The 14,936-nt window shown below is 48.4% G+C and overlaps 1 protein-coding gene across 3 annotated transcripts in view; it reads right to left on the bottom strand.

The window, feature by feature from the left end:
- The window catches only part of CD82 (CD82 molecule), a 42,322-nt gene extending 39,754 nt beyond the window's left edge, over positions 1-2,568 (bottom strand). Inside the window, exon 1 of one of the 3 annotated variants that reach the window (XM_065683469.1) lies at positions 2,462-2,568. The gene's annotated coding sequence lies outside the window, so the exon portion shown is untranslated. The remainder of the gene's footprint in view (positions 1-2,461) is intronic. The other 2 variants (XM_065683470.1, XM_065683471.1) reach the window with 2 other exon arrangements.
- Between the last annotated feature and the right edge of the window lie 12,368 nt (positions 2,569-14,936).

The raw sequence follows: 14,936 nt of genomic DNA, 5'->3' as shown, positions 1-14,936 counted from the left end.
TCCGCTACAGTCAGATAAGGAATTTCATATGATCATACACACAAACACTTCATGGAGTTTGAAGCAGAGATTGTCTTGGGGGTAGGAAACCTCCATGGAGCTGTAGGAAGGCCTTGTTAGAGCATCTCCTGCACCAGCTTACGGTTGTAGGTCACACTACACCTGCCTGTCCCCCCTGAGAACTAAAATAGAGACAATAACAGGAATGAAGAGAGTCCAGATGAGCTGCACCATTAAAGCTGCTAAATCCTCTTAAGGGAGGAGCTTCCATGCAGCAAGACAGAGATTGCCCAGGGGGAGAGCTTTCTCCAGGCACTGAGCTTGCATCTTGCTCTATTTCTGTCACAGGCAGGTAAGAAGCTGAGCAAATGCTGCAAGGCGTCACCGAGCCACCCCTGCCCTGCAGCACAGGGATACAGATGTTGCCCCAGCCATTCCCAGAGCCCTCAGCAAGGATGGAGAAACCCAGGCCAAGAGGGTTTCAAGCCCAGAGAGGCTCCACTGAGTAAAGCTATATTGGAAGCAAGATCCTTCTATGAAAGGAGTGTTAAACGAAGGGACATAAAATGAGGAGAACCTACTCACTTCCCTAAACCACTCCAAATCCACACATTGGCTTGCAGAGCAGTTGGCAAAGGTCCTTTTTACTCATGCGGCAGCCCAGTATGAGCAATGGATTCTTTTTCTTTTTAAAAGCAGCACAACTGTATGTGTGGGAGTTCTTGCTGCAGCCAAATGACCAGAAACAAGTGTGAATGTTAAAAACCACCCCACTGTACCAACCACAAAGAGGTCTGGTGATGGGACACTGGCAGGACTGCCACTACTCATGCAGCAACACTGCAGAAGAGGTCACTGACTGCACCAACAGTGCCCTTCTCCCCCATTAACACTTTCTTCCCACCTAGTTCTTGTGAAGTATTTCGTAAGATCCAAGTAATGTGTCATTTTTACAGCTTGTCATATGCTTGACGTCAGCACACCATCAAGACTGCTCCTCTCACTAGACTTTCAGAGCAATGTTTTTACTCTTGGACCTTGTGGCTCGCCAAAAGGATCCTAGCCACATGCTTCTGCTTATTGGTTATCACACAGCGAGCAAGCTTCACAGCAGCAGGCTCACACGTCAGGCTTTGAAGAGGGCTTTTCTCAAGCCCAAGGTGCCTGAGAAAGTCTGTCCTGGGTTTAAAAAACCATCTTTTGCAAAGAGGAAGTATCACTGATGTCAGATGCCGAGACCGCACTCTCCAGCTGTGCATCCTTGCTTGCGCAGAATCACACTGGTGAGGCTTCACTAGCACTGGGGATGGGTTATATCCCTGCAAGCCTTTACAGCAGCAGCACAAACATCTCCAGGAGCTGCTCTTCTCCCTAGCCACCAGCTCCCAAAGCACCGCAGCAGGACAGCCTGTCCCTCCCTTGCACAGCCAGTAAGTTAGCTTCAAACTCTCATCTCATGCACAAGATGGAAATGCTAGAGCTGGTCCAAGACGTAGGAACACTTCATCCTCAACCAGCTTCACAGTTTACTGAAGACAACATTTAGATTCCAGGATGGTTGCTCTTTTCCTCCCCCCCCCACCGCTTTTTCGTAGTGAATGCTCAATTGCACATTAAAGCATACACAGCAGAGCTGTTATGCTCTGGGGCAGAAACAGCATGCCTGGGTTTAACAAGCTGTTATCCCTGTATCAACAGATTCAGCAGTCACACTGCAAGGCAATCCACAGCCAGCACCTACCCAGCTGTTGAAATGGGAACACTACTCTGAACTCTTCTCTTCCCCAGCATCTCAGAAGGGAGGGAGAAAAAAGCGGAGGTACAGAGCAGGATGGGCAAGTACCAGCTTTCTATAGCTGCAACAAGCGTGAGACTGCTACAGAAGCATCTAATAAACATCTTAGCATCAGTGAAGGCAGAGTCCTGATGAAGGCAGCAGCACTGCCCGGTCTAAGGCACACACAGCCTGCCGAAAGCCCTTTACAGCGATATGGCACCCTGCTTGCGGGGCTCATCCTGCCCCAGGTGTGCTGCACCTGGCAATGATTACTTCGCTCCTTTTAGGCCATACACCAGCTACACAAGAGGGTCAAAACTCACCACCAGCTTCACTCTGAACGGGCATACGTGTGAGCAAGGGGGACATGGCCCCAGAGAGGCTGCCCGCGGCCCTGGCAACAGCCACCCCCCGGCAGGAGAGCAAAGGGGAACGGAAAGAAGGGGAAGGGAGAGGAGAGGAGCCGGGGGTCTCCCGGTGCTGCCCACAGATCGGCTGCCCCAACCGCGGCAGAACCTCGGCGGAAAGCCCCTCGGAAGACCCCGCAGCCCAGACCCTGACCGGGATCGGCTCCAGCGCCCTGCACCGCACCGCCGAGCCCCCCGTGCCGAGCGGAGCGGAGCCTCCAGGCCCAGCAGAAGGAGGCCAGGCCAAGCCCGCACCGCGGGCAGCCGCAGCGCCTACCTGCTCCGTCCGGCTCCGCTCGCCGAGCCTCCCGCTGCCTCCCTCCCTCCCTTCGCCGATGTGGCCCCGGCTCTGCTCCCAACCCCGCGGGGCGGAGCTGGCGGCTGCGCTAAGCCAGCCCTGGGGCGGGCCGCGGGCGGCTGGCACCGGCCCCCGCTGGGTTGGTTGCGGAGCGGAGGAACCTCGCCAGTGGCCGGGCGGGCTGGGTGCGTGCCTGCGCTGCCGGCCGGGGGCTGCTGCTGCTTCCCGCTATGGCCCCTTCGTACTCGCCCCGTAAAGCGAATGACACGGTTTGCACTCCCCGTCAGCGCTGGGCTCCTCACGGCCCCTCGCCTTGCCCACCTCATCGCTGCAGTCCCGGGTCACTTCACCCGGCCCTGCTCCGGGGCCGTTTGCATTTGTTGTGTTTGCCTCACCTAAAGCTCTTCTTGCCTTTGAAGCCCATCAACTTCGAATCATAGAATGGTTTGGGTTGGGAAGGACCGTAACATCATCCGGTTCCGACCCCTTTGCCATGGGGTTAATGAACTTGGTGTTTAAGACTGCTCCTGTGAGGTGTGCACCGTGCCTTTCTGCCAGATGAAAGCAAGCCGGATGACCCACTCCAGCGCTGTTCCAACGGGGCTGCCCCGGTGAACCCTGTAAACAGCAGCAGGGCTGCTGCAGTGTGCACTGCGCACACCCGATTGTACCCCAATCCTGTGCTCTGCTCCGGGCCCCTCACTGCAAGAGAGACCTTGAGGGGCTGGAGCGGGGCCGGGGAAGGGAATGGAGCTGGTGCAGGGCCTGGAGCACAGGGGCGATGGGGAACGGCTGAGGGACCTGGGGGTTCAGGTGGAGAAGAGAAGGCTCAGGGGGGACCTGATCGCTCCCTACAACTGCCTGACAGGAGGATGGAGCCAGGAGGGGCTGGGCTCTGCTCCCAAGGAACAAGGGATGGGGCAAGAGGAACCGGCCTCAAGCTGCACCAGGGCAGGTTTAGATGGAGCTGAGGAACAATTCCTGCCCCAGAGGGTGCTCAGGCATTGGAACAGGCTGCCCAGGGCAGGGCTGCAGGCACCATCCCTGCAAGTGCTCACACACCGTGGAGACGAGGCCTCAGTGCCATGGGTCAGTGGTGGCCTTGGCAGTGCTGGGGAACGGTTGGGCTGGATGAGCTTGAAGGGCTTTTCCAGCCTGGCTGTTTCTATGGTTCTATGATTCTATGATTAAGCTCTTGTTTGCCCCACTGATTACAGCAACAAGAGGACGGTGAGGCTCTGGGTGACTGCTGACCGATGCGATTGCATTGTTTCCCCAGGCTTCCCTGCTTTGTGTAGTGTATCCGCTCCGCGCAGCGGGCAGCAAGCTCACAGCACCGGTTCTTTGTTCTTGGCTTGTGGCATAAACCAGCACAATGGGATCCTGCCTCTTCTTTCCTGGCAGAACAGAGATAAAAATAATCGCAATAAGGCAATCTGATAGTAATAATAATGTGATCCTCTTTAAATCCCCATTCCAAAGGTACTAAAAACAAACCAGACAAGCCTATTCTAAAATGAAGGAAGGTCAGGAGGTCCCTCACCCTTCTGAGGAACATCATTCTCTGCTACCAGGATTAAACACATCCTTCTCCCATTTTGCGGCAGCGGTGCTCATCAGCTTTCCCTCTAGCCTGTGTATTATCCTACAGACATCTCATAGTGTGGGCAGGATGAGCATGTGTTCGTGTAATGGGTGAACAGTGGCCAAATAACAAGTCCTCCTTTGTGCATCTTGGATAGCATGAGACAGGAGGGGCTATGGGAGGGGGCTGCACTTGGAGAGCAGGTACCACTCACCGAGTGCCACAAATTGCATGCAACACCCTCAGGTACACAAGGCCATAGAATGGTTTGTGTTGGAAGGGACCTTAAAGCACATCCAGTTCCAACCCCTGCCACGGGCAGGGACACCTTCCACTAGAGCAGCTTGCTCCAAGCCCCTGTGTCCAACCTGGCCTTGAACACGCCAGGGATGGGGCAGCCACAGCTTCTCTGGGCACCCTGTGCCAGCGCCTCAGCACCCTCACAGGGAAGAGCCTCTTCTGTCTATCTAATCTAAATCTGCCTCGTATTGAACCTAAATCTACCCTCTTTCAGTTTAAAGACATAATAAGAGCAAGGATGCCAACAGCAGCTAACTACAGGCTCATCAGCGGCAGCTGCCATGTGGGCTTGGCCAGGGAGAGGTGGTTGAAATGCAGGTGCTGAAGCAGAACAGGGACCGTAATGTGGAAGTGCCATGACTCATTCTGCACAGGGGCTTTTGCACTTGTGCTTTCACCAATCCTGTTTCTGCAGCTGCCCATGTCAATACCATGGCCTACAAACTGTCTGATAAACCTGACTTTGCCCAGGCTTCTCTCTCTTACCTAAAGAGCTGTAAGGTCAGTTGTTAGTGTCTACAATGAGGACAAATTGTGCATCAGAGTTACTGGAGGCAGCATCTGAAAACTCATTTACAACCAGTCTTGGAGTTGTTTCTCTCTGGAAATCAGTAGCCCCCCAGCATCTCTTTTTGAAGTAGAATTAACCTTCAGTTAACACTAACTATAACACTCCTATTCTCAAACTGAATATTGGAAGTACTTTTTCTTCCCTCTTTCTCTCTCTGTAATAGGCTTTGGTATTAATTTAAACATCTGGGCAGGCTTTGGTATTAATTTAAACATCTGGGCAGGCTTATGCCCATAGTCTGTAAGCCAGAATGCTTACCTGTAAAGATGCAAGGCTCTGTGGGACAGTGAAGTTGTGTCTACCTGTCCTTATGTTCAGTCTGTGTCATCTGTGCACTGAGAGAGTATCCAAGCCTATAGGTACTGAGCATGTAGCTTGTTTCTGATTCTTACAGAAAGTGTCCTACTTTGAGGAAGGAAGCCTGGGCTCAAAATATTCCCCCTGAGGATTAGTGCAAAGGCTGTTTCATAAAGAAAATGGATTTAGAATGAAAAGTGATTACAAGGTGCAGTGCAAATGGATTGTGTATGTGCCAGCAGCTCCGGTGCCTGAATGAATTTGTGTCAATGGCTTTGAGAATGGGATACACTTTAGGCAGGGCAGTGTGGAGGTATATATGCATGAGTGGTTGCATGTATAACTGGTTATGCTTCGGTGCCACTCGGATATGAATCAGTGAGCCTGTAGAAAAGCATTAAATCTATAGCACTGCATTTGCTGAGAACAAGGGGTAGGGTTTTAAAGACAGCTTCCAAAGAGCCTGAATTTTATTAGAAGTCTGAAGTGAATCATGCTCTTCTGAGGGCTTGCAACAGGGACTTGGCAGCAGAGGAGAAACAGATCTGCAGAGATGTTGCAGCTGAGCTGTGCACAGATGGTAAACTAAAAGCCCGAATATAAACAGCATCTTTTACAACATACACAGTAGGCTGGATTCTCAGCTAGTGATTAGACAAAAGTGCTTGTAAGAAAACACTCAGGCTGGAGAAACCCACCATTATGTGGCATGTAAAGCTGAAGACCGAATACCATTTCAAAGGCAGTCAGAAACCAGCCAATAGGTCACTCAGCCAAGCAATCTGTTTTTGCCTTGGGCCATCTTCATTTCAAACACAGCAACCATTCCCTGTCAAATGAATACTTTCTTTTGAGATGGAATTAATCTCTTTACCCAATCAAGTCCTGGCCTATTCTGTGGATAAACATGAGAAGTCTGTGCACGAGTCCAAGTCCCTGCGATCCAGCCTCGTACAGGTCCTGCTTCATTTGTACACAAGCTCTGTCTCCTTCGGGCGCAGGGGAATACTAATGCCCTGCACAGAGCTGGCTGTGCTGCACCTCTACAGCCGTTTGCAGCCTTGCTCTCGATTGCCAGAAGCTGCACAGTCCTCAGAGCCCCACTGCTTTGCAATGAAAAACACAGCTACTACTAATGATAGGTAGTTTCTAATGATGGAGGGAGCTACAACTCCCTCATCCTCTGTTGGTAAAACCATGCCTGGCTGGTAAGAGCCATCCTGGAGCAGTGGGATGCAAGCAGGCAAGTTCCCACCATTTTAAGTACAGGCAGCACTTTACATCTCGCTGTGAAGCAGGGATGGAAGGTCTCAGGGTTGTTCTGCAGCAAGCTGCAGAGTGGGAGGGACCAAACTGCTTTTCTCTAAGCTCAGAGCATCTCTGAGAAGGAGTCTAAGGTTCAGCTGACACAGGTTGCTGCACAGCTTTACATACATCAGGAGCAGGAAATGAGTGCTTGGCATTAGGGATAACTGAGAAAAAGGAAGACGTGGATTTATAACGTTTGCATATTTCTTTCCCTTAAAAAAGTCCTTGAATTGGCCACACGTTTCTGTGACTGAAGGGGGGAAGGATTTCTGCACTGACAGGGCCAAAACATTGAAGCGTTGTGGTGATAAGTGCTGTAATATATCAATACAAACTGCCTTTGAGAAAAATACTTCCAATCCCTGTTATAAGGAGGAAAGACTTCAAAAAGAGAGCAAAGAATTGCTGTATTTCTGTTCACACTTAGTGTCTGTTTAATAAAACAGTATAAAATAGAACGCAATGCATGGTTTAAAATTACAGATTTTGTCAAGCCTAATTTAACAGAAGTGCTTTCATGGCACTGTAAGTGGAATCCTCTTTTATTTGCCAAAAGCTGTGATTTACTAGCAGATTAATCATATACAAAGAGTAACGGTTAGAGGGAACAGCAATGAAAATGCAGGGGTTGCAGTGCTCCTCTTGTCTATTTTAACTTCCATTAGGAAAAGAAATGCTTACCAAAAGGTATGTTTTTAGTCTGGTGGGGTTTTTTTTTTTTCACGACTAATTCTGTGTTTTGTGACCTGGTAAGTCAGCCTTAGTAAACTGAGCTCATTTTCCTGATGACCAGTTGCCCTCCCCTGGTTGCAATGAGAAATGCAGGCAATTGGGATTCTCCAGCAGCAGACTTAACAGAAGCCAAAGGATAAACTGTTCTGCCAGAGGTACCACGTAACTGGGAAGCAGATTCCTCTGTTGCTTGATTATTTTGGACCCGGGTAGGAGTCCCTCACAGCTGACTGTTACAGAGGTGACTGCACTCCCAAACTCAGTATTTTGCAAGGAAATATTGCTCCCACTTTGAAGGGTGCTGGAAAACACAGCGCATGGGAATGTGTCTTCTAGGCACTAACTCTGGGACTTCTGAACTCTAAGCTTTCGTGATCTATTGAGCATTAGCAAGTATGGGAGCATTTTCCCTCCTGAGTTTGATGTCTGTCTGACCTTTGGGTTAGGAAATCTGCTGGAAATCATGATTTGCTGTCCCTTTTTTAAATCCTCATGCAAACAAGTATCTAAAGGCCTTCCGCAGAGCGTGAGCAGGTCACAGACATCTCCAGATTGAGAAGAGACCATGACTGTTGCCATGGGCTTGCTCATTTGAGTCATATAAGGCAGAAAAAGCCAAATGTGTTTCAATAAAGCATCCCAGTTACTAAGGAGGCGTTGCTTGTGTTGCTGAGCTCTATTCAGTACCTGGGCTAACATCCATAGTGTGACTTTGTGGAACTTGGCTTTATCCCAATTTTCTAATCAATTTGTGCCTTTTGCAGTTATCTTTGGCAACCAGAAACTGATTCTAAAGAGGCAGCATTCAGGGTCAGTCCTTTTAGGAACCTACCTTTTGTAGGTATGGATGAACACCTGGGGAATTTGATCTTACTCCTGAGACTTTCATGTTAGACACCAAAATCTTTCTTTTCCTCTTACACAGGAGCATTATGCTTCTTCCAGTGTGTTCTTTTTCCTTGGAAATACAGGGCATCTTGTTTGTGCCTTTTGCAGGCAAGACCTTACACGTCTCTGGTTGAATCACAGTCTTCTATTCAGAGGGCAGCAAGAATATCCGATGTTCCTCCAGGAACCAAGTAGGGTCTTGTTTCTAAAGGCAGCCTGCTGGAGCACAATAGGTTCCACTTACAACCTTGTTTTGATCTAGTTCTTACAGATTGAAGTGATATTCTGGATTTAAGTCCAGCTTTCCATAAGGAGGTTATGAAATGCCAAAGCACAATGAGATCCCTCCCACAAGTTTTGAGCTATTTTGCATAATATCTTTCCATAACAGTGTTTCCAAGGTTAGGCTGCCTGGATGAGTATATGCATTGGAAGAAAGAGCCAGAGCACTGATCATAAGACTACTTTCCTCTTAAGATGATAACTTGAATGCAAAGCTTCATGGATCTGCCTTTGCCTTTCAAAAAGGAAGTACAGAATTGGCACCAGAGAAACATGGAATCATAGAATACTTAGGATTGGAAAGGACCTTAAGATCATGTAGTTCCAACAGCACAGGCACATCTGGACTGATCTCATTCACTTCTAGCACCTATGTTGACTTAGACAAGCTCTGTCTGTGATACAAGGCTGAATAAGTGTGTTGAAACACTCAACTGTTTCTTGACAGTTCTTTTAGCTGCCTGTTACTTCAGGTTGAGAAGAGCATTAGCCAGCAATGAGGAAAACTTCCTGTAGTTCTGCACTGGGGATGTGCCAGAACAGATACTATTGCTTGGGCAGCATTAATTCCTTGCCCCACAGCCATGGAGGCTGATGAGGAGTCATTCCTTCCAAACCAGTTAACAGAGGCACTTTAGAAAACCCAGAGAAGGAGAACCCAGTTCAAGGTCTGCCAAAGTAAATGGAAGCACTCAGGAGCTGGCACTGGCAGAGTGGATATTTCTCAGGGCAATGTGTGCAGCTCTGGCACAATTTACCTGAAGGAGCAAGGCGAGTGGAATAAGCAATCCTATGACACTAATACTTCTTACATAAGCTCAGATCCACGAAAGTATTTAGAGACTTAACTCCCTTCAGATTCATTCATGAAGGCATCCAGGAGCCAAATTTAAACCTTGCGTTGAAAGCAGTTTCTTTTGCACCTTTGTCTGCCTGCTCTTTCTCCCCCAAATGCACATTTCCATGCCCACATGAGCAGTGAGGTGCCCTAATGCGCCCCTACATCGCCTATTAATGCACACAGACCTGCATTGAACCGCATGTGGGAATTAAACCCTTGAGGCCCTCCGATGTCTTGCAGCCGGTCATGTCCCTTTCTTCCACTTGGTGTCTCTCTTTAGTCTCAAATCTGGGGCTGGATCCCCGGAGTAGCTCTCCTGAGGATGGTTGGTTGTTATTTGCATCATAGAAGTATCCCAAAGTTTAGGTGGGGCACCACCAGTCTATAGGGATTAGCACCGCAGAGAACTCACAGTGTGAACCACCCTTTCCTTCCCCTCCCTGATTTAAACCCCATCAGTTTTAAATGTGTGTAGGAAAATCAAATATTTATTCTGTTTGTTTTTTTTTTTCCATGAAAGTAGCACTTTTGTTGTCCAACTTGGTCTAATTCTTGTTACAAACAGCTGGGGCTGGTTTGATTCACCCTCTAAGAAGTACTAGAGAAGTTTACAGGCATGAGATTGAAACGCGAAGTGTTCTTTGGTGAATTCAAATAATAGCATTTTTCAAAGGGAACATTAAATCAAAGCACAGTCTTTGTCCTTGTGCACAAACAGAGAAGATGAGGAGAATTTAAACAACCTTGGACAACACTTCTAATGCTTTTTCATATTATAGTGGAAAAAATGTATGGGTGGTGATGTGATTTAAGCGTTTTTGCACCAGAATCCAACTTCTTTATGGTACATAAGACTGACTCAGTAGGGAAGTCCATAAATGTGGCTTCCTTTTCAATTTTTGTATAGTGCAAGCTAGTTTTAAATGACAAAACCTGCACTGGAACTTTCTGCTTTGGAAGACCTCAAATGCTTGCTGCTACACATGCAAAACGCTGTGGTTTACAGTATAAAATGCCTTAATGTGCTTGATTCACTCCTGGTTTGGGGCCTTTTCTGGTTTGCCATTCCTCTGAGATTGAATCTGGGAGAGAAAGTAGTCCAAATCTAACATGTTTGGCAGTCCCCTCAAATAAAAGCTGCTTTCTCCAAAGACCTCTTGGTGTCTTGCTTCATTCTGATCTGGAGACCTAGAGACTAGACTCTCAGCTAGTATAAACGGGGAAGTATACCACATAACAGCAGCTGAGGATCTGGAAAATTGTATCTACCAATAACTTCTTACTTCTTGTGGGTTCTACCCAAACAATTCACTAGCCCTCCTGTGGGAGAACAAAGCACTGTATATTTCCTTTTACGAGCTGTTTTGCACATAAATGCGCTTTGCAGTCCTAGTCCATCTCCCCTGAAACCAGTGAGAGCAAGTTTGCTTTAAATCCTTTCAAAATCACAGTGGAATGTTCATCAGATTGCAGATCCCCCATGCCAAAGAACTGCAAAGTGTGCCAGCGTTTTCTTAGAGCAGATGCTGAGATAACATTTCATCCTTTTGCTGTGCCTGCATGGGATAATCGTGGACTTTCATGGAGTTCGGACAAGGATGGACGTGCCATCTAGTGGCTGCTTGTCCTGATTGCTTGGACAACCTTGGCCCAGATTCTGAACACGATGCTCATTGCTTTCTGGAAAGTAGAAAATTAAGCATTGCATATCTGAAAATCTGAATTGGTCCATCTTTTCTATACCGCACCAAGCTGAAAGGTCTCTGCGTCAGGGTCTGTCTGTTAGAAGGATTCACCGCAACCCATGTTTCTAATAGTCAATTGCTTAAGGGTTTGTCAAGTATCATTAACCCCAACCCAAGAGAAGGAGCTTCTGCCGCTTGCCATGGGTGAAGCTTTCCCTCATTTCCCTCTTCTCCTTTATTTCTCTCTCTTCCACTTGCAAGATTCCCCGCCTATACCCCATTTCCCTACTACCCTTTTGAGCTGCCTCAGCAGCTCCTTCCAGTCCCTGGTGCAGGGGTACCGCAGGGGTGGCAACGCTGCAGAGGAGGCTCCAGAGCAGCTATAAACAACCCTTTAATTCTCCTCCTCGTGCCAAAAACTGACTAAGGCTGCTATGAAAGGGATGTTAGATGTGGGAAAGCAATTTGCAACCCTCAGGATCCTGCTTGCCACCAGCAGAGTTTCCCCAGCGAGAAGAAGGCAGAGAGGCATCCTCCACGCTGTCTCTAGACACCCTCCACCGAGCCAGCACTGAGCGATCCCATACATCAGGCCAATATCAAATGCAACCACAGAGGAGGCTTCCCCTTATCTTTCAGGACAATTACCAAGCTATACATCACTTGAGCAGTCTGGGAACTATGGGAGATTGTGGTTTCTGGTAAAACAAGAAAAATCTTTTCATGGTTAGCCCTGGCAATGAGATTTGTATCCCACCTCCATCTGGGCTGAGCCACGGGTGAGCGTTCTCTGAGAGATGAGCTTCTCTCAATGTCAAAGGGCACATAAATAACTAACTATGTGTGAATATGCGCTTCAAGGAAAAATCATGTTGCTTTTTTTCCCCTTTCTCCCTTCCTGCCCCTCATTTTGCCTTGGAGAAGTTACGGGTTTCCTCAGGTCCTCAGAGAGGTTGAAAACTGTCCAAAATGTGCTTCAGGAAAGTGATCGTTCAAAGTGAATCAGTTTCCAGGGTCTGCTCACCATCTGTGTGCCTTTAGGAGATTGTCACACTTTCGGCTGGCTTCATCCATCTCTCTAATTCCTTGGTTACAGTCAAAACAGTTTTAAAAGGGTTCGGTTCCCACAGTGGGAAAGTAACTGGGACGCTGCCTGCTAGCATCGCTTCACCCAAAAGAGCAGCTGACGCCCCATGGAAAACTTGGGAAAGCAAAATTTCTCGCCTGAGTCAGTTCTGCTGATGTAGCTCCCACTTGGAGAATTTCTCTGCTCCCTTCTGCTTCTGTATTTGCAAGGCCTTTTGCATGAGAAGGGGGATCCTGCTTTCCTGGAAGGATGCACTGCTTCTGGTTGAAGTCGCAAGCATCTGTGACATGGGTTCACCCACCCTGAACAGTCTGGACTGGTTGATTTTTAGGCAGAAGGAGTCTGATATGATGAGCCCTAGCTTTCTGGTCTGGCATGTTTTGAATTACTATTCCGCCTCTGTTACAGAAGTGCCCCAAGCCACTGACAGACTCTGTTTAGCAATAGAGAAATAACCGTCTCCGCAGCAGCTAATGGGATGCCAACGAAGATGCTCTGTGGCTGAGTCATCTTCGTGTTGCAATAGCACTGCCCAGCTAGCCACCCTACGAGACTTAGCAGGCCCAGACTTTGCAGCTGGGATAATTCATCTCTTGCAGTCTCTCTCAATAAGCTTCAGTAAGTAGAAGAGTGAAAGAAGAGCCCCTTTCATTGCAGAAGACAACTGATGGTCTCACCACCTAAGGTGCTGACTGTCCCAATATGTATCTTCATTAAATGTGGCAGTCAGTGAGGAGGCTTTGGGAAAAATGCAGTCTTTTCATTGTCTGAGAGCTTGGAGAATGATCCCATAGCACCCAGTCATCTGTCGCAGACAGTTCAGACTGTTGGCCAATAGCTGGATTTTTAGTGCAGTTCATGGCAGCTTAAAAAGGAGTCAGATATTTGAGTAATCCTGGGCGACTGAGGCCTGGATTGGAAAGAGAGAGGGAGCAGGAGCCCAACGTTCAGTTTGCTGTGAGTGAATGATTACACCGTGTTGCTTACTGTCTAGAGGGATACTTGCATCCACCCTGCTGATGAGCAGCATCAGCTCTCTGCTGCTTCCATGCTATGAGCAGGAATGGGTGTCCCCATGGGTTTTCTTGTCCGTTCTCATCTTTCCACCTCTCACTGCAACATGAAAACAGTTTGACTTTGCTCTGTTGGACCACCTACCTGTGCTAAATCCATCCTAGTGGCGTAGAGTTGCTGTCATCTCACTGTAAGTTCAATGAGGCTCTCTGCATCCTACTCAGGGGTGAATTGCCCAGGTTTACTGGGGCTCTCCTCACTCACCTCTCCTTTGGCATCATTTACAGATTGGCTTCTAGATGTGAGATCATAAAGCAGCTACCAAGCTGTGTTCAGACCTCAAACCTATTATGTCACCTGAGGCCAAGTAGAGTTTTGGACACAAATGAAAGGCAGCATGTTGTGTCCTGTGGTTGAATGCACCACCATACTCAAGACAGAGATCCTTTCTAAGCAGCATCAGTAGGCACTTAGTCCTTTCCAGTCTAAGGGTGATTCCAGTACCAGGATAGGGAAGGGGCTGCTTTCTGATTTCCTCAGGGGACATCCTGCTTCATCCTGGCAGAGTAGAGATCCAAGTGGACATTTAAAGCATGGCTCCTCATAAGGGATTTATGTCCTGGCTCTGCACTGTGGCAAGTTTCTAAATACTCAGGGTATGGTACAAACTGGCTGGAGGAGATGCACAAAGCCAAAGCTCCATGAGCAACATGCAGGAGGTCTCGCTGACTTATGATGTGTGTGGCAAAATGATGGCTGAGGAGGCTGCTACCATAAATGCGGGTATCACATGTGTCACTCCAGTAGATGCAGAATCATGTAAACATTAATGGTAGGGCTCTTAAAATGGCATTCTGTAAGCACAGGGTTGTGTTTCCTCTGCAAAACATCTCTCTTCTCTATTACCAGAAGAAATGAGTCTATCCCTCCGTTCCTATCTCACTTTGCCCTGCTGTGCACTGAGACGAAACAGAAAGAGAGAGAAGAGGGAAGTAGTAAAGGAGAAAAAGATGGGTTTGCACTTCCAGCACTCAAACAGTTTGGGTGTTGCAGCCTCACTTGGACCTGGAAGCACATTCTGGACCCTAGATGAAGGCCAGTCACTTTTGCCATGTTCGCAAATGGCTAACAATCCATTGGGCTGAGGAGAGAACATCAGTGCATGCCATTAGCCATTTTCCTTCCTAAATTCCCTCTGCTGGCCTGAGGATCAGCGTGCTACAGGAGCATGAACCCAAAGCAGGGCTTGGGTGTGCTTGCGAGCGTTCTAGCACCTTGTTTCAATGTGCACTGAGGGGCTCTGGTGACAGAGGGGAAGGCTCTGGTTAAGATCCCGTTGAGAGCTGAGTGTTACCAGAGGTCATCGCTGCTGATGGCTCTTTCCTGTGTGAGAGGAGCAGTTTGGTCTCCATCCAAGCCTTCAACTCAACAGTGCTGAACCCATCACCGCATCTGCTTGTACGGCTGCACAGCCCCTCTCTGGCAGGCTCAGTGAAGAGGATAGTGCTGAAATATGGTGCAAAGACTGATGACACAGTGTCTTTTCTGGAGATAAAGGGAGGCTGATCCCTTTCATCACTGCTTAAGCAATTGCTTCAGATGTCTGTGCCTTGCTTTTGTTCTTGGCCGGGTGGAAGCCAGGGGCCATGGCGGCTGCAGGACAACCTTTGCCAGAAGGCACAGCTCTCTATGGGGGACTGGGCAGTTCCCACTCCCAGTGTGCTGGAGGGCAGCCCCACACTGGGGCATCTCCATCTGCCTTGGCCATATTAGAAGCACCTGGTGTGCAGGGATGTCGCTCCTCCTGTCCATTGGGGTGTCTTGTGAATAGAAAAGCTCTTCAGAAAGGTTTCTACTTCTGGCT

The sequence above is a fragment of the Lathamus discolor genome, chromosome 6, assembly GCF_037157495.1.
Source record: "Lathamus discolor isolate bLatDis1 chromosome 6, bLatDis1.hap1, whole genome shotgun sequence".
Taxonomy (NCBI): Eukaryota; Metazoa; Chordata; class Aves; order Psittaciformes; family Psittacidae; genus Lathamus; species Lathamus discolor.
Note: the sequence above shows the minus strand (reverse complement) of the source record. Positions and strands in the feature narration are given on the sequence as shown.